Genomic DNA, 19,587 nt, shown 5'->3' on the forward strand with positions numbered 1-19,587 from the left:
AAACATTACAGTAAACTCAACTACATAGAATGTAAGCTAAAGGTAACATATGATTCTCTACTTGAAACTTTACAATTTATTAATCTTAATTCTTTTATGTCAGACGTTCAGGATAAGGTAGATCATTCACATTCAGTTAAATTTAATAGAGTCAATAATAAATTAAAACACTTAATCAACAATAAGATTAGACTTGATCAACAAAAAGCTTCTCGTAATAAAAATTATTCCAATTTTCGATTCCACCCAAGAATCAAAAATCTCTCAAATGTCCAATTTTCTGATGACGAATTAAAAACTCTTAAACCTCGGCCTCAAACACTCCATTCCTAGCAATTTATCTATCAAAGATCTTGAGAGTCTTTCCATAGAGACCGACATGGTTATTCAGAATCTTTCCATTTCACTCACACAAAAAACTTCAATCAGAAACTCTTGCATCCAAACTATCAACAAATTCAAAACTAAACTTCTTTCCAACAATAACTCCTCTCTTACCAACATCAGTTCCCCTTCTACTTCTACACAAACTTCTTCATCTCTCTCTTTTCCCAATTTCTCATATAATAAGTCTAAATCCCTTCTCTCCACACTCAAATCTATCAAAAATAAGATCCAAAACCACCACCTCATCTTCAGCAAAGCAGATAAGGGTAACTGCCTTGTTATTTTAGACCAACAATTATACATTGACAAAGTCACCTCTTTCCTAGACAACAATAACTTTACTTTGCTTCCTGTTGATCCCTCTAAATCTTTTGTTTCGAAGATGAAAACCAACTTAAAGCAATTTACTGAATTCTTTTCTGAATTTGAAGCACCATATACTAAAATTCCATCAAATCCACTCACCCCCAGGTTATACGGTTTACCAAAGATACACAAAGTTGACATTCCTATTCGTCCCGTTGTCAGCTTCATTAACACTCCAGTTTCTATTTTATCTAAATTCATTCTTAACACCATTAAAAACTTTATTAACTTTACCCCACAGTTTACTGTTTTGAATTCTCGCCAATTAGTTGAAAAACTTCAACTTGTCAATCTTAATCCAAATATTGTTATGCTTTCTTTTGATGTTAGCAATTTATTTACTTCAGTACCAAAAAATGAATCGATTAGTCTGGTTAATTCACTCCTCTTAAATAATTCTGTCACTTCCACCACCACTTCGTCTATTATAAACATTCTCAAAATTTGTCTATCTCAAGATTACTTTGTTTTTAATAACAACTTTTATCAACAACCTGACGGTTTAGCAATGGGTAGTTGCTTATCCCCTTTCTTAGCTGATGTTTTTATGGATCACTTAGAATCCAACTATATCATAAAAAATCCAGAGATCTTACACTGGTTCCGTTATGTTGATGACATTTTAGTCCTCATTTCTGGTAACTCTGATTCAGCTCACAACTTACTTCACAAAATAAATCAAATCCATCCTAATATCACCTTTACCATGGAACTAGAATCTTCTAACTCCATTAACTTTCTGGATTTATCTATTACCAGACTACATGACCACTTCAACTTTGGTATCTACCGTAAACCAACACAGACAGATCATGTTATCCATTCTACTTCTAATCACCCTTTATCATATAAACTCTCTGCTTTTCGCAGTTTTATACATAGATTAAACTCTATTCCTTTATCCGTAACTGAATTCAACAAAGAGTTGAATATTATCAAACAGATTGCAGTCAACAATGGTTATGACCCAGACATTATCACTAAACTTCAACAAAAAAGAGAACTCAAATTACTACAACAATCCGCTTTCTCTACATCATCCACAACTACTCCCATCTATGCCTCCTTACCATTCAATAACTCCAAATTATCTGAAAGAGTCAAACATATCATTTCAAATTCTTGTGACAACATAAAAATATCTTTCAAAGTTAATAACACTCTCAGCAAAAGTTTAACTAATACCAAAGATCCTATCCATTATATGAACCGGAGTGGGGTATACAGACTCTCTTGTTCAGATTGTGATGCCACCTACATCGGCAGAACTTACAGATCCCTTTCTACCCGATCTGCTGAACACAGCAAGAGAGATACCACTTCTGCCTTTTCACACCATTTAAAAGTCAATAAACATGAACTTAAGATTCCTGAAGGTGTCCAGTTGATACACAATATTCAACAAAACAATACACTCCGTTTAGACTTATACGAAGATTTGGAGATTGGCAAGGACATGAAGAAGAGTCCCAACTGTGTCAATAGACAAACATCCCTTAACCGCAACTTTGTCCCCATTCACCGCCAATTATTCTCATAATTCCTATTTTTTCAACTTCCTCTTTTATCCTATTCTTTCTCTTTCAACTTACTCTCTCTTCTTTTTCAAAATTTCCTCTTTCCTTCACTGCTTCCAAACTCCTTTACCCGAATAACATTATTAACTATTGAACCCTATTAACCATCACCTCATTAATTCACCCTACTATCTTTTTACTTCTTTTTCATTTCATTACTTCGTTCAGTTTAATTCCACACCTCATCTTTTCTTTATCCCTCTCTTTCCCTTAAAATTCTTGTCTTTATACCTTACACCACAGCCCTCTGCTTTTTGTCTTTGACCTTTTCCAAGAAAACTTTTACCTCTCCAACTAACATCCATTCACTTGATTTCAGTTCTCACATTCAGATCCATTATCATTACAATTAAATTATATCTATATTCTTTTTCTTACTTTGGTTTTATTTTATTCAGTACACTTTCAATATTATTTTCATTTTAATTTCATTTTTGTATCAACTGGACTTAACAGCTATAATCATACATTACTTTATCTCTAATTTCCCATACCAACACTTTGTCACAAGAATTCTCTCAAAACTTTTGAAATAAAATAAAAAAAATAAACCATCTCATAATAATTACAATTCTTTTTCATTCACATATTACACACTTTTAATTATTTGACTGTATCCTAACTCAAATCCATTATTTACAAAAACTTGCATTTTTAAATAACAATATTTTCCTTTTACATATACAACCACCAATACAATATAGACTAGATTAAATTGCCTACCAATTTATTCATTTTGTACAATAACTTTCCAACTAATATTGATTTTTCTCTTTTCTCACCTTCATCTATTTTTATCTTTTTATCTTTATTGACAGCAGCTTACTTTCTTTCTATCAATTTGATCAATCTAATGTTATGGTATACAGTCAATATAAATAATCTTATATTCTAAATTAATTTTGTATATCACAATTTCTTTTCAATAACCAATAGATTTAAAATGTTAGACATTTTTCAGATATTAAAATCTTTATCATTTGTTGTGGGTCATGACCTTTTGGTTAATTAACATTGAAAATCGACTACCTTTTTCTCTACTGTCAATGTCACTTCAAACAGTTCCTTAGTCATTAGTGTCACTTTATAGTCAAAGTTGGCCTAAGATGGTTGATTGAGGTTTTGGTAGGGTTTCACCATGTTCCCATAGGCAATATCCTGTAACATCGGCGTTTAGCCTGTTTAATATTATTTTTAAATAATGTAAATTGAATTTTAAATTCAACCATTGTTTGGTTCTGGGGCTATTTAGCAAGTATGCACGTAAGTAATCTAACCACATTTTTAGCTTTTAAAAATTTCAACCATCTTTCAATTCTAATAGTGGGATTACTTATTTTATTGTAGATTCACTGATGATGGACCGATAGGTCTGAAAACGTTCTGAATTGGACATTTTTATTCAATCCATTGGGATTTTTAAGTTTTAATAAATATACCAATTTACATAGAAGTGGTTTTACTTCTTGTTAGAGTTTTTTAACTATATGGTATACAGCCAACCTAGGGAACCTCCCTTTTAGTTTATATATGACAGTATGGTCAACTTGGCGCTACAATACTTGCGATTAGCCACACAACGGAGCAACATAAAGCTGGACATATGGTTCATTTCAAGATGTTTACATCATAAAGTCTTCCCAACATTTTGTAGAGTTAGAACATCCAATAATGTACATCCTAACATCAGGACCTCCATGCAGATTAAACTCATGAAGAAAGAGATTTGTAAACATTACAGTAAACTCAACTACATAGAATGTAAGCTAAAGGTAACATATGATTCTCTACTTGAAACTTTACAATTTATTAATCTTAATTCTTTTATGTCAGACGTTCAGGATAAGGTAGATCATTCACATTCAGTTAAATTTAATAGAGTCAATAATAAATTAAAACACTTAATCAACAATAAGATTAGACTTGATCAACAAAAAGCTTCTCGTAATAAAAATTATTCCAATTTTCGATTCCACCCAAGAATCAAAAATCTCTCAAATGTCCAATTTTCTGATGACGAATTAAAACTCTTAAACCTCGGCCTCAAACACTCCATTCCTAGCAATTTATCTATCAAAGATCTTGAGAGTCTTTCCATAGAGACCGACATGGTTATTCAGAATCTTTCCATTTCACTCACACAAAAAACTTCAATCAGAAACTCTTGCATCCAAACTATCAACAAATTCAAAACTAAACTTCTTTCCAACAATAACTCCTCTCTTACCAACATCAGTTCCCCTTCTACTTCTACACAAACTTCTTCATCTCTCTCTTTTCCCAATTTCTCATATAATAAGTCTAAATCCCTTCTCTCCACACTCAAATCTATCAAAAATAAGATCCAAAACCACCACCTCATCTTCAGCAAAGCAGATAAGGGTAACTGCCTTGTTATTTTAGACCAACAATTATACATTGACAAAGTCACCTCTTTCCTAGACAACAATAACTTTACTTTGCTTCCTGTTGATCCCTCTAAATCTTTTGTTTCGAAGATGAAAACCAACTTAAAGCAATTTACTGAATTCTTTTCTGAATTTGAAGCACCATATACTAAAATTCCATCAAATCCACTCACCCCCAGGTTATACGGTTTACCAAAGATACACAAAGTTGACATTCCTATTCGTCCCGTTGTCAGCTTCATTAACACTCCAGTTTCTATTTTATCTAAATTCATTCTTAACACCATTAAAAACTTTATTAACTTTACCCCACAGTTTACTGTTTTGAATTCTCGCCAATTAGTTGAAAAACTTCAACTTGTCAATCTTAATCCAAATATTGTTATGCTTTCTTTTGATGTTAGCAATTTATTTACTTCAGTACCAAAAAATGAATCGATTAGTCTGGTTAATTCACTCCTCTTAAATAATTCTGTCACTTCCACCACCACTTCGTCTATTATAAACATTCTCAAAATTTGTCTATCTCAAGATTACTTTGTTTTTAATAACAACTTTTATCAACAACCTGACGGTTTAGCAATGGGTAGTTGCTTATCCCCTTTCTTAGCTGATGTTTTTATGGATCACTTAGAATCCAACTATATCATAAAAAATCCAGAGATCTTACACTGGTTCCGTTATGTTGATGACATTTTAGTCCTCATTTCTGGTAACTCTGATTCAGCTCACAACTTACTTCACAAAATAAATCAAATCCATCCTAATATCACCTTTACCATGGAACTAGAATCTTCTAACTCCATTAACTTTCTGGATTTATCTATTACCAGACTACATGACCACTTCAACTTTGGTATCTACCGTAAACCAACACAGACAGATCATGTTATCCATTCTACTTCTAATCACCCTTTATCATATAAACTCTCTGCTTTTCGCAGTTTTATACATAGATTAAACTCTATTCCTTTATCCGTAACTGAATTCAACAAAGAGTTGAATATTATCAAACAGATTGCAGTCAACAATGGTTATGACCCAGACATTATCACTAAACTTCAACAAAAAAGAGAACTCAAATTACTACAACAATCCGCTTTCTCTACATCATCCACAACTACTCCCATCTATGCCTCCTTACCATTCAATAACTCCAAATTATCTGAAAGAGTCAAACATATCATTTCAAATTCTTGTGACAACATAAAAATATCTTTCAAAGTTAATAACACTCTCAGCAAAAGTTTAACTAATACCAAAGATCCTATCCATTATATGAACCGGAGTGGGGTATACAGACTCTCTTGTTCAGATTGTGATGCCACCTACATCGGCAGAACTTACAGATCCCTTTCTACCCGATCTGCTGAACACAGCAAGAGAGATACCACTTCTGCCTTTTCACACCATTTAAAAGTCAATAAACATGAACTTAAGATTCCTGAAGGTGTCCAGTTGATACACAATATTCAACAAAACAATACACTCCGTTTAGACTTATACGAAGATTTGGAGATTGGCAAGGACATGAAGAAGAGTCCCAACTGTGTCAATAGACAAACATCCCTTAACCGCAACTTTGTCCCCATTCACCGCCAATTATTCTCATAATTCCTATTTTTTCAACTTCCTCTTTTATCCTATTCTTTCTCTTTCAACTTACTCTCTCTTCTTTTTCAAAATTTCCTCTTTCCTTCACTGCTTCCAAACTCCTTTACCCGAATAACATTATTAACTATTGAACCCTATTAACCATCACCTCATTAATTCACCCTACTATCTTTTTACTTCTTTTTCATTTCATTACTTCGTTCAGTTTAATTCCACACCTCATCTTTTCTTTATCCCTCTCTTTCCCTTAAAATTCTTGTCTTTATACCTTACACCACAGCCCTCTGCTTTTTGTCTTTGACCTTTTCCAAGAAAACTTTTACCTCTCCAACTAACATCCATTCACTTGATTTCAGTTCTCACATTCAGATCCATTATCATTACAATTAAATTATATCTATATTCTTTTTCTTACTTTGGTTTTATTTTATTCAGTACACTTTCAATATTATTTTCATTTTAATTTCATTTTTGTATCAACTGGACTTAACAGCTATAATCATACATTACTTTATCTCTAATTTCCCATACCAACACTTTGTCACAAGAATTCTCTCAAAACTTTTGAAATAAAATAAAAAAAATAAACCATCTCATAATAATTACAATTCTTTTTCATTCACATATTACACACTTTTAATTATTTGACTGTATCCTAACTCAAATCCATTATTTACAAAAACTTGCATTTTTAAATAACAATATTTTCCTTTTACATATACAACCACCAATACAATATAGACTAGATTAAATTGCCTACCAATTTATTCATTTTGTACAATAACTTTCCAACTAATATTGATTTTTCTCTTTTCTCACCTTCATCTATTTTTATCTTTTTATCTTTATTGACAGCAGCTTACTTTCTTTCTATCAATTTGATCAATCTAATGTTATGGTATACAGTCAATATAAATAATCTTATATTCTAAATTAATTTTGTATATCACAATTTCTTTTCAATAACCAATAGATTTAAAATGTTAGACATTTTTCAGATATTAAAATCTTTATCATTTGTTGTGGGTCATGACCTTTTGGTTAATTAACATTGAAAATCGACTACCTTTTTCTCTACTGTCAATGTCACTTCAAACAGTTCCTTAGTCATTAGTGTCACTTTATAGTCAAAGTTGGCCTAAGATGGTTGATTGAGGTTTTGGTAGGGTTTCACCATGTTCCCATAGGCAATATCCTGTAACATCGGCGTTTAGCCTGTTTAATATTATTTTTAAATAATGTAAATTGAATTTTAAATTCAACCATTGTTTGGTTCTGGGGCTATTTAGCAAGTATGCACGTAAGTAATCTAACCACATTTTTAGCTTTTAAAAATTTCAACCATCTTTCAATTCTAATAGTGGGATTACTTATTTTATTGTAGATTCACTGATGATGGACCGATAGGTCTGAAAACGTTCTGAATTGGACATTTTTATTCAATCCATTGGGATTTTTAAGTTTTAATAAATATACCAATTTACATAGAAGTGGTTTTACTTCTTGTTAGAGTTTTTTAACTATATGGTATACAGCCAACCTAGGGAACCTCCCTTTTAGTTTATATATGACAGTATGGTCAACTTGGCGCTACAATACTTGCGATTAGCCACACAACGGAGCAACATAAAGCTGGACATATGGTTCATTTCAAGATGTTTACATCATAAAGTCTTCCCAACATTTTGTAGAGTTAGAACATCCAATAATGTACATCCTAACATCAGGACCTCCATGCAGATTAAACTCATGAAGAAAGAGATTTGTAAACATTACAGTAAACTCAACTACATAGAATGTAAGCTAAAGGTAACATATGATTCTCTACTTGAAACTTTACAATTTATTAATCTTAATTCTTTTATGTCAGACGTTCAGGATAAGGTAGATCATTCACATTCAGTTAAATTTAATAGAGTCAATAATAAATTAAAACACTTAATCAACAATAAGATTAGACTTGATCAACAAAAAGCTTCTCGTAATAAAAATTATTCCAATTTTCGATTCCACCCAAGAATCAAAAATCTCTCAAATGTCCAATTTTCTGATGACGAATTAAAACTCTTAAACCTCGGCCTCAAACACTCCATTCCTAGCAATTTATCTATCAAAGATCTTGAGAGTCTTTCCATAGAGACCGACATGGTTATTCAGAATCTTTCCATTTCACTCACACAAAAAACTTCAATCAGAAACTCTTGCATCCAAACTATCAACAAATTCAAAACTAAACTTCTTTCCAACAATAACTCCTCTCTTACCAACATCAGTTCCCCTTCTACTTCTACACAAACTTCTTCATCTCTCTCTTTTCCCAATTTCTCATATAATAAGTCTAAATCCCTTCTCTCCACACTCAAATCTATCAAAAATAAGATCCAAAACCACCACCTCATCTTCAGCAAAGCAGATAAGGGTAACTGCCTTGTTATTTTAGACCAACAATTATACATTGACAAAGTCACCTCTTTCCTAGACAACAATAACTTTACTTTGCTTCCTGTTGATCCCTCTAAATCTTTTGTTTCGAAGATGAAAACCAACTTAAAGCAATTTACTGAATTCTTTTCTGAATTTGAAGCACCATATACTAAAATTCCATCAAATCCACTCACCCCCAGGTTATACGGTTTACCAAAGATACACAAAGTTGACATTCCTATTCGTCCCGTTGTCAGCTTCATTAACACTCCAGTTTCTATTTTATCTAAATTCATTCTTAACACCATTAAAAACTTTATTAACTTTACCCCACAGTTTACTGTTTTGAATTCTCGCCAATTAGTTGAAAAACTTCAACTTGTCAATCTTAATCCAAATATTGTTATGCTTTCTTTTGATGTTAGCAATTTATTTACTTCAGTACCAAAAAATGAATCGATTAGTCTGGTTAATTCACTCCTCTTAAATAATTCTGTCACTTCCACCACCACTTCGTCTATTATAAACATTCTCAAAATTTGTCTATCTCAAGATTACTTTGTTTTTAATAACAACTTTTATCAACAACCTGACGGTTTAGCAATGGGTAGTTGCTTATCCCCTTTCTTAGCTGATGTTTTTATGGATCACTTAGAATCCAACTATATCATAAAAAATCCAGAGATCTTACACTGGTTCCGTTATGTTGATGACATTTTAGTCCTCATTTCTGGTAACTCTGATTCAGCTCACAACTTACTTCACAAAATAAATCAAATCCATCCTAATATCACCTTTACCATGGAACTAGAATCTTCTAACTCCATTAACTTTCTGGATTTATCTATTACCAGACTACATGACCACTTCAACTTTGGTATCTACCGTAAACCAACACAGACAGATCATGTTATCCATTCTACTTCTAATCACCCTTTATCATATAAACTCTCTGCTTTTCGCAGTTTTATACATAGATTAAACTCTATTCCTTTATCCGTAACTGAATTCAACAAAGAGTTGAATATTATCAAACAGATTGCAGTCAACAATGGTTATGACCCAGACATTATCACTAAACTTCAACAAAAAAGAGAACTCAAATTACTACAACAATCCGCTTTCTCTACATCATCCACAACTACTCCCATCTATGCCTCCTTACCATTCAATAACTCCAAATTATCTGAAAGAGTCAAACATATCATTTCAAATTCTTGTGACAACATAAAAATATCTTTCAAAGTTAATAACACTCTCAGCAAAAGTTTAACTAATACCAAAGATCCTATCCATTATATGAACCGGAGTGGGGTATACAGACTCTCTTGTTCAGATTGTGATGCCACCTACATCGGCAGAACTTACAGATCCCTTTCTACCCGATCTGCTGAACACAGCAAGAGAGATACCACTTCTGCCTTTTCACACCATTTAAAAGTCAATAAACATGAACTTAAGATTCCTGAAGGTGTCCAGTTGATACACAATATTCAACAAAACAATACACTCCGTTTAGACTTATACGAAGATTTGGAGATTGGCAAGGACATGAAGAAGAGTCCCAACTGTGTCAATAGACAAACATCCCTTAACCGCAACTTTGTCCCCATTCACCGCCAATTATTCTCATAATTCCTATTTTTTCAACTTCCTCTTTTATCCTATTCTTTCTCTTTCAACTTACTCTCTCTTCTTTTTCAAAATTTCCTCTTTCCTTCACTGCTTCCAAACTCCTTTACCCGAATAACATTATTAACTATTGAACCCTATTAACCATCACCTCATTAATTCACCCTACTATCTTTTTACTTCTTTTTCATTTCATTACTTCGTTCAGTTTAATTCCACACCTCATCTTTTCTTTATCCCTCTCTTTCCCTTAAAATTCTTGTCTTTATACCTTACACCACAGCCCTCTGCTTTTTGTCTTTGACCTTTTCCAAGAAAACTTTTACCTCTCCAACTAACATCCATTCACTTGATTTCAGTTCTCACATTCAGATCCATTATCATTACAATTAAATTATATCTATATTCTTTTTCTTACTTTGGTTTTATTTTATTCAGTACACTTTCAATATTATTTTCATTTTAATTTCATTTTTGTATCAACTGGACTTAACAGCTATAATCATACATTACTTTATCTCTAATTTCCCATACCAACACTTTGTCACAAGAATTCTCTCAAAACTTTTGAAATAAAATAAAAAAAATAAACCATCTCATAATAATTACAATTCTTTTTCATTCACATATTACACACTTTTAATTATTTGACTGTATCCTAACTCAAATCCATTATTTACAAAAACTTGCATTTTTAAATAACAATATTTTCCTTTTACATATACAACCACCAATACAATATAGACTAGATTAAATTGCCTACCAATTTATTCATTTTGTACAATAACTTTCCAACTAATATTGATTTTTCTCTTTTCTCACCTTCATCTATTTTTATCTTTTTATCTTTATTGACAGCAGCTTACTTTCTTTCTATCAATTTGATCAATCTAATGTTATGGTATACAGTCAATATAAATAATCTTATATTCTAAATTAATTTTGTATATCACAATTTCTTTTCAATAACCAATAGATTTAAAATGTTAGACATTTTTCAGATATTAAAATCTTTATCATTTGTTGTGGGTCATGACCTTTTGGTTAATTAACATTGAAAATCGACTACCTTTTTCTCTACTGTCAATGTCACTTCAAACAGTTCCTTAGTCATTAGTGTCACTTTATAGTCAAAGTTGGCCTAAGATGGTTGATTGAGGTTTTGGTAGGGTTTCACCATGTTCCCATAGGCAATATCCTGTAACATCGGCGTTTAGCCTGTTTAATATTATTTTTAAATAATGTAAATTGAATTTTAAATTCAACCATTGTTTGGTTCTGGGGCTATTTAGCAAGTATGCACGTAAGTAATCTAACCACATTTTTAGCTTTTAAAAATTTCAACCATCTTTCAATTCTAATAGTGGGATTACTTATTTTATTGTAGATTCACTGATGATGGACCGATAGGTCTGAAAACGTTCTGAATTGGACATTTTTATTCAATCCATTGGGATTTTTAAGTTTTAATAAATATACCAATTTACATAGAAGTGGTTTTACTTCTTGTTAGAGTTTTTTAACTATATGGTATACAGCCAACCTAGGGAACCTCCCTTTTAATTTATATTGTGTTTTGTCGAATTTCATGGCTGAGCAACCTGAGAGAATAGTTTGGATGTAGCTCAAAACAACTATTTAGAGCTACTGCCTCAAACATTAAAATAGCTATGATGATTGCCAACCTCCGTAGCGGAGATGGCACTTGAAGAAAAAGATTGTGTTTTGTGTTTATTTTATAAAGTTATATTGTGTTAAATACAAACTGCTCGTCAAAAGTTAGGGATATAGAAAATTATGCTGCTGTTTTCTTACGTTGATTTTTTCGGAGAGAATGGTTTGGATGTAGCTCAAAACAACTATTTAGAGCTACTGCCTCAAACATTAAAATAGCTATGATGATTGCCAACCTCCGTAGCGGAGATGGCACTTGAAGAAGAAGATTGTGTTTTGTGTTTATTTTACAAAGTTATATTGTGTTAAATATAAACTGCTCGTCAAAAGTTAGGGATATAGAAAATTATGCTGCTGTTTTCTTAGTTGATTTTTTCGCGAACAGACGGATTCCGCTATTTTTTTATTATTTTAAATTTTTCTTTTGTATTTACACAGTTGTGTAAAGGTTTACTCAAACTTATTTTTTGTACTTATACCGGGTGGAAGAAAAGAAATGTTTTTCTTATGTTAAGTTTGAGACACCCCGTAGGCAGAACGAGGTAGAAATGTGAGTATAATTTAGAATCTTATTGTAGTATTATGTTTTGTGAACATGTTGTTGTTTGATTTTCCCTGATATCTTTGAAAACAAAAAAAATGGACGGTTTTGTAATTTAACATGTGTTTTAACGGAAACAAAAGTTTAAGACACCTTGTAGGGAGGAAAAGGCACAAAGGTGAATATACCTCTATATTATGTTGTAGTCTCACATCTTCTGAGTATTTTTTAATTTTTCTGATATCTTTAATAATAAAAAACAAGACGGTATTACTCTTTAATATATTTTTCTATGTTTAACATGTGTGACGCATTTCGTCAGTTAAAACACATATTATTAAAGAGTAATATCGTGAAGTTTTTTTGTTATTAAAGAAATCAGAGAAATTAAAAAAATAAAATATTCACAAAATATGAGACTACAACATAACATTGAGGTATACTCTATAATCGCCTTTGTGTCTTTTCCTCCCTACAAGGTGTCTCAAACTTTTGTTTCGGTTAAAACGCATGTTAAATTACAAAACCGTCATTTTTTTTCTAAAGATATCAGGGACATTAAAAAAACAATATGTTCACAAAACATAAGACTACAATACCATTTGTAGCATAGTTTTCTATATCCCTAACTTTTGACGAGCAGTTTATTATAACATATTAATATATTGTTTTATTATTATATTGTATACAGTTAAATATGAATGTACCTTATAATTTATAAAATACGCCCACCGATAATAGCCATTTTCTATTTATTAGGTACATTGAGGCCAATTTGGTAAAATTGGCAAAAAAATAATTGCTAAATACAGTAGAACCCTCGCAAATTCGAACCCCGATAATCCGAACTTCGGCAAATCCGCACCAACGGAGAGTGAAAAAAATTTAAAAATTCAAGACAAAAACTTAAAAAACATGTTTATTATGCAGAGTAAATCCAGAATATTGAATAATGTAGGATTAATAGGACTTTAACATTTAAAACTTAAAAATAAAAACATACTTTATACAGGGTGAGTCATGAGTATGAGGAACTGTACATACTCCTACCTCGATAGAGGCTCCTATGGGGAATAACAAATGACCATTAAAAAGTGTCTGCTCCCATTGTTTAGTAATATACAGGGCGAGTTTCGCATTTTGACAGAAATTTGTAATCGTCATAATTTTTGAACGGTCAGATCGATGTGTCTCTTATTTTGGTCAATCGTTACACTATTACCACCTAATCAACTGATTTATTTAAACTAGAGAAAAATCAGGTCCGGCTTTAAAAAATTAGAGTAGTTGGGGTCCTTAGTTTGGGTCTTAGAAAAAATTTCACCCTGTATACGCTTTTTGAAAACTCTAATATGAATTTTACAAATTAGACAAATAGGCAATTAAAATGGCATATTTATTTTTTCCCCAAACGATTACTTAATTTTTTATAAAAAAATCAAATTTGACTATGAATTAAAAGTTTGGTAAAGTGAACCATAGATTTAAAAAGATTAACTTTTATTACAAAAATTATTTTTTTTAAACAAATATTTAATTTATGTTACCACTCAATCAACTAATTAATTTAAACTAGAAAAAATCAGGTCCGGCTTTAAGAAATTAGTTCCTTTGGGTCTTAGAAAAAATTTCACCCTGTATACGCTTTTTGAAAACTCTTAATACGAATTTTACAAATTAGACAAATAGGCAATTAAAATGGCATATTTATTTTTTCCCCACACGATTACTTAATTTTTTATAAAAAAATCAAATTTGACCATGAATTAAAAGTTTGGTAAAGTGAACCATAGATTTAAAAAAATTAACTTTTATTACAAAAATTATTATTTTTTTAACAAATATTTAATTTATATTACCACCCAATCAACTGATTTATTCAAAATAGAAGAAAATCAGGTCCGGCTTTAAAAAATTAGTTCGTTTGGGTCTTAGAAAAAATTTCACCCTGTATACGCTTTTTGAAAACTCTAATATGCATTTTACAAATTAGACAAATAGGCAATTAAAATGGCGTAATTATTTTTTTCCTCACACGGTTACCTAATTAACTTTTAGTACAAAAATTAATTTTTTTTTAAACAAATATTCAATTTATGTTACCACCCAATCAACTGATTTATTCAAACTAGAAAAAAATCAGGCCCGGATTTAAAAAATTTGTTCGTTTTGGTCTTAGAAAAAATTTCACCCTGTATACGCTTTTTGAAAACTCTAATATGAATTTTACAAATTAGATAAATAGGCAATTAAAATGGCATATTTATTTTTTTTCCACACGATTACTTAATTTTTTATTAAAAAATCAAATTTTTCAAAATCGGAATCTTAACCTAAAAATGAAGAAAAAAATGAAATCACGGTTTAACTCGCTACAACTCTGTTTCATTTTAACATTTTTTTTCTGAAATGTTTACAGCACATATCTCCTACCATTGTGAAGACTATGAAAATTGTTGTAGACTTTAAGTCTTCTTCTCGTAAAAGTTATGAATTTAAAAAATAAAAGGTGAAGATTCGTGAATTGCAAAGATAAATCGCAAAAATTAAGTGAAAAAATTTAAAATTTATCTATTTGATCACGTCTATGTTAAACTATAGAGTCCAAGGAGAAGTGTTATGGGAAGTTCTAGATCTAAACGTGTTATAGAAAAAAAATATGGTGAAATTTTTAATTTTAAGAAAAACGGTGTTTAATTTTTTTTTGTTTTTATGGTAAAATTGCGATTTTTACAAATTTGATTTTTTAATAAAAAATTAAGTAATCGTGTGGAGAAAAAAATAAATATGCCATTTTAATTGCCTATTTGTCCAATTTGTAAAATTCATATTAGAGTTTTCAAAAAGCGTATACAGGGTGAAATTTTTTCTAAGACCCAAAGGAACTAATTTCTTAAAGCCGGGCCTGATTTTTTTCTAGTTTGAATTATAAAGTTGATTGAGTGGTAACATAAATTAAATATTTGTTTAAAAAAAATAATTTTTGTAATAAAAGCGATTTTTACAAATTTGATTTTTTTTATAAAAAATTAAGTAATCATGTGGGGAAAAAATAAATAAGCCGTTTTAATTGCCTATTTGTCTAATTTGTAAAATTCATATTAGAGTTTTCAAAAAGCGTATACAGGGTGAAATTTTTTCTAAGACCCAAACGAACTAATTTTTTAAAGCCGGACCTGATTTTTCTCTATTTTGAATAAATAAGTTGATTAGGTGGTAATAGTGTAACGATTGACCAAAATAAGAGACACATCGATCTGACCGTTCAAAAATTATGACGAATACAAATTTCTGTCAAAATGCGAAACTCGCCCTGTATATTATTAAACAATGGGAGCAGACACTTTTTAATGGTCATTTGTTATTCCCCATAGGGGCATCTATACGAGGTAGGAGTATGTACAGTTCCTCATGACTCACCCATGTAGTGCTTATAATGGTTAAACAGAAACTTACGTTGATTTTCTTGTAGTCAACTTGTGTCCAAAAATATTGTCCTAAAGTTTGTACGGCAAACGAGAACGTTTGCAGCACTAAAACGCATTCTTAAAGAAGTCGATCACCGTCTTCTGATGCATGGAAGTGTAGAGACTTGACGCAGCGATATTGTTAAGTGATGGAAAAACATTGAATAAAGACAGGCTTGTTTTGCCCCCTTATTTTATATTTATTGCTATTTTGCAGCAAGGGTGTTGAATTAAGACATTTTTAACCAATCGCTTCTGATAGAAAATTTAATTATCTTTGTTTTATTCCTATACGACTTTGTTCCAAAATGAATCGTTTTAAAGTTATAAGCAAAAAAAGTAGAAAAAACGAAATTTTTTGAAATTTTTAAATATTTTATTTTTTTTATTAATGTTCCGGGCATATTTGAGAAGGAGCATAAGTCAATTATTATTAACGAAGTTATCACCTAACTTTATCAAAAATCCAAATGTCACCTCTCACATCCACCTAAAAACAGATCCTTCCTGGTTTATTTAGGAATTGACTGGATAGTGATGCTTCCCAAAGGTCTGACACTAACGATTGCTAATATCAAGGAGGAGTTTAACTGGCAGGAAACTGATAAAGTTTCCCGAAATTTCCCGGATCGGGAAATTAATCTAAATATATATACTCCCTAACCGTGGGCTTTCCATAACAATTTCCATAAATCGTTATTTGTTTAATTATTCCGATTGCCGAATTAGAATGCATTTATGATTTGCATTTTATTGTTACACTACGAAAATTAGTTAATACGGTCATAAAAGAAAAAAATTGACATTCAACATTATAAAATCTTTGTAATAATTACGTACAATTAATTAAACTTTTTATTTCTATTTTTATTGCTAGGTAACATTAGTTTTTTTATTAGAACAAAGTACGAATTCTATATCTTGCTATAAATATACCTACATGCAGGCGCGGATCTATTCATAATGGGGGGGGGGAGCCTTACCTCAAATACATTATATTTTCCAGATTTAGCCATACGACTCACACTTACTCTGAGGATAATTCACGATTATTAATCTCACTGGTCGTTCTTTACCATAAAGATTAACCTTTTTACCATCAATGGGTAGGTACGCATGGATTATCTAGTAAAATACAAACTTTTATATCTTTATTGTATCGCAAATTTGAAACGTGACTTTTCATGAGATAAGGTTTATACCCAGTGTAATGTACTTGCATTTTAAAATATCATTTTTGTTTTTCTTTGAATTGAAAAAAATATTTCCGTTATTTATGGTTCCACCGGTACCCAAACAAATGCGCATGCAGATTATTTTTCAGAGAAGGGTGTTTTATTAGATTTTATGGCTTCTTTTGGAAGAATTTAGTGTTGTACTTGTACTGATGGCTTAAAGTTTAGAGTTAACAGAAAAAAATAATAAAAAAATATACTTATATACTAAATACAATAGGGGGGTTTATGAACCCTTTGACCCCCCCTGTATCCGCGCCTGCCTACATGATATACAGGCTAAATACTTGAATTAAACTAAACCACGAATAATCAATATAAAGTACCACTTAAACTGTATATATAATATGTATATACAAATTGTTTACGTGAAAAACAAAAGGAAAATAAATGATTAATTTGGAGGTATATACAAAAGGAAGATATTATACTATTCCTATATGATCATCCGATCACAACCCTGTTGTTTTGTCTATGAGAGTGAAACTAAAGAAGGTAAAGAGCCCTAGCTCCAATAAAATCATGGATACAAGGCGGCTCAAATAAGACAACACATATGCGGAACCGAAATTTAAAATAAACGAGAACTTACGGAAAGTCAAAGAAGATAGTGTGGAAACTGACTGTTGACCAAAAATGGGCAAAAATTCAACATGCCCTAGTGTCAGTTGGAAAAGAAACCCTCAAACCACTTGGAGAAAAAACAAAACCTTGAATGACAGTAGAAATTCTTGAACTTTTGGAAGAACGAAGAAAACATAATGCAAAAGACCCGAATAAATACAAATAAATTAAGAGAAACATCAGAAAGAACATTCGAGAAGTAAAAGAGAGGTGGCTATCCGACAGATGCGAAGAAATAGAAGATCTGGGTAAAAAGTATGATAGCTTTAATTTACACAAAAAGATCAAAGAAATGACAGATTCTGGAAAAAGCACAAGAACGAATATCCTTAAAAATGATTAAGGGGGCATTATTACTGATAAGAAGGAGAGATTGTGTCACTGGACCAATTACATCCAACAACTATTTAATGATGAAAGAGAAAAGATGTCATTAGAAATCACAGATGATACCGGACCACCAACATTAAGAGAAGAATTCATCTATGCCACATTAAAAACACAAAAGGGGGTAAAGCTACTGGACCAGATGATGTGCCCATCGAATTATTAAAACTTATTGATGAAGATGTTATTGATGTAATGGTTAAACTCTTTAATCTAACATATCATACTGCCACAATCCCCAGACAATGGCTGCAATAGACCTTTGTAGCAATTCCCAAAAAGTGCAACAACCTGCTCAGATCACAGAACAATATCTTTAATGAGTCACACACTTAAAACATTTTTGAAAATAATACACAGCAGAATTGTTAAAACTTTTGAATATGAAATTAGTGACACAATTTCGCTTTAGAAATGGTATGAGCACCAGAGTTGCTTTGTTCGGCTTGAATGTGCTGACCCAGAGGTGCATTGACATGAATCAGGATATGTAATTGTATTTTGTAGGCTCTGAAAAGGCATTTGATAAAGTTCAACATAAAAGCTTGTAAATATATTAAAAAGCAAAATAATTGACAGTCGTGATATGAAAATTATATCTAATATATATTGGAATCAAACTTGGAAAAAAGGTAAGAGATGACGACCAGGACATACAAGATATTAAAATACAGAGAGGAGTCCGTCAGGGTTGCGTGCTGTTCCCACTACTCTTCAATGTCTACAGATGATGTCTACTTTTAATAAGACCAAGTTTCTGGTTATGGTTTGCAAGCAATAGAAGAAGGTGCACCAGAAACTTGGTCTTGGTGATTCGATACTAGTAGCCTCGGCTTATTTCAGTTTATTTAGAGATATCCATAATGTACACTCTATGAAGATTTATAATTAGAATGAAACTAGTTAGGGTGCTTATGGTGCTCTCTAAAAGAACTGAAATATAATTACGCCTCTTGTTTTCGTTTCACTGAGAAATTCTTTTCATTTTACATTTAGACCTCTTCAGAATTTTCCCCGTACATATACTCGTACACATTTGTAATCAATTTTGTGATAATAAAGCCACAAGTTGTTAAAGTATCATAATGTATGTTATGTTATCATATAGGTATGTTGTTTAGCATAATTTAAATCGAATATGTTAAACTCTTGGTGCAATGATTTTTACATGCATATTGACCGATATTTTATTTCTTGGAGCAATATAAACACAGTACAAAAGAGAAACCGTTTGCCAATTCGGAACGCCGT

General features: G+C 31.2%; 1 protein-coding gene across 4 annotated transcripts in view; it reads right to left on the reverse strand.

The window, feature by feature from the left end:
* LOC114328180 (sodium-coupled monocarboxylate transporter 1) overlaps window positions 1-19,587 on the reverse strand; it is a 542,514-nt gene that overhangs the window by 174,604 nt on the left and 348,323 nt on the right. The window lies entirely within an intron of this gene.

The sequence above is a fragment of the Diabrotica virgifera genome, chromosome 6 (genome assembly GCF_917563875.1).
Source record: "Diabrotica virgifera virgifera chromosome 6, PGI_DIABVI_V3a".
In the NCBI taxonomy this organism is placed as follows: Eukaryota; Metazoa; Arthropoda; class Insecta; order Coleoptera; family Chrysomelidae; genus Diabrotica; species Diabrotica virgifera.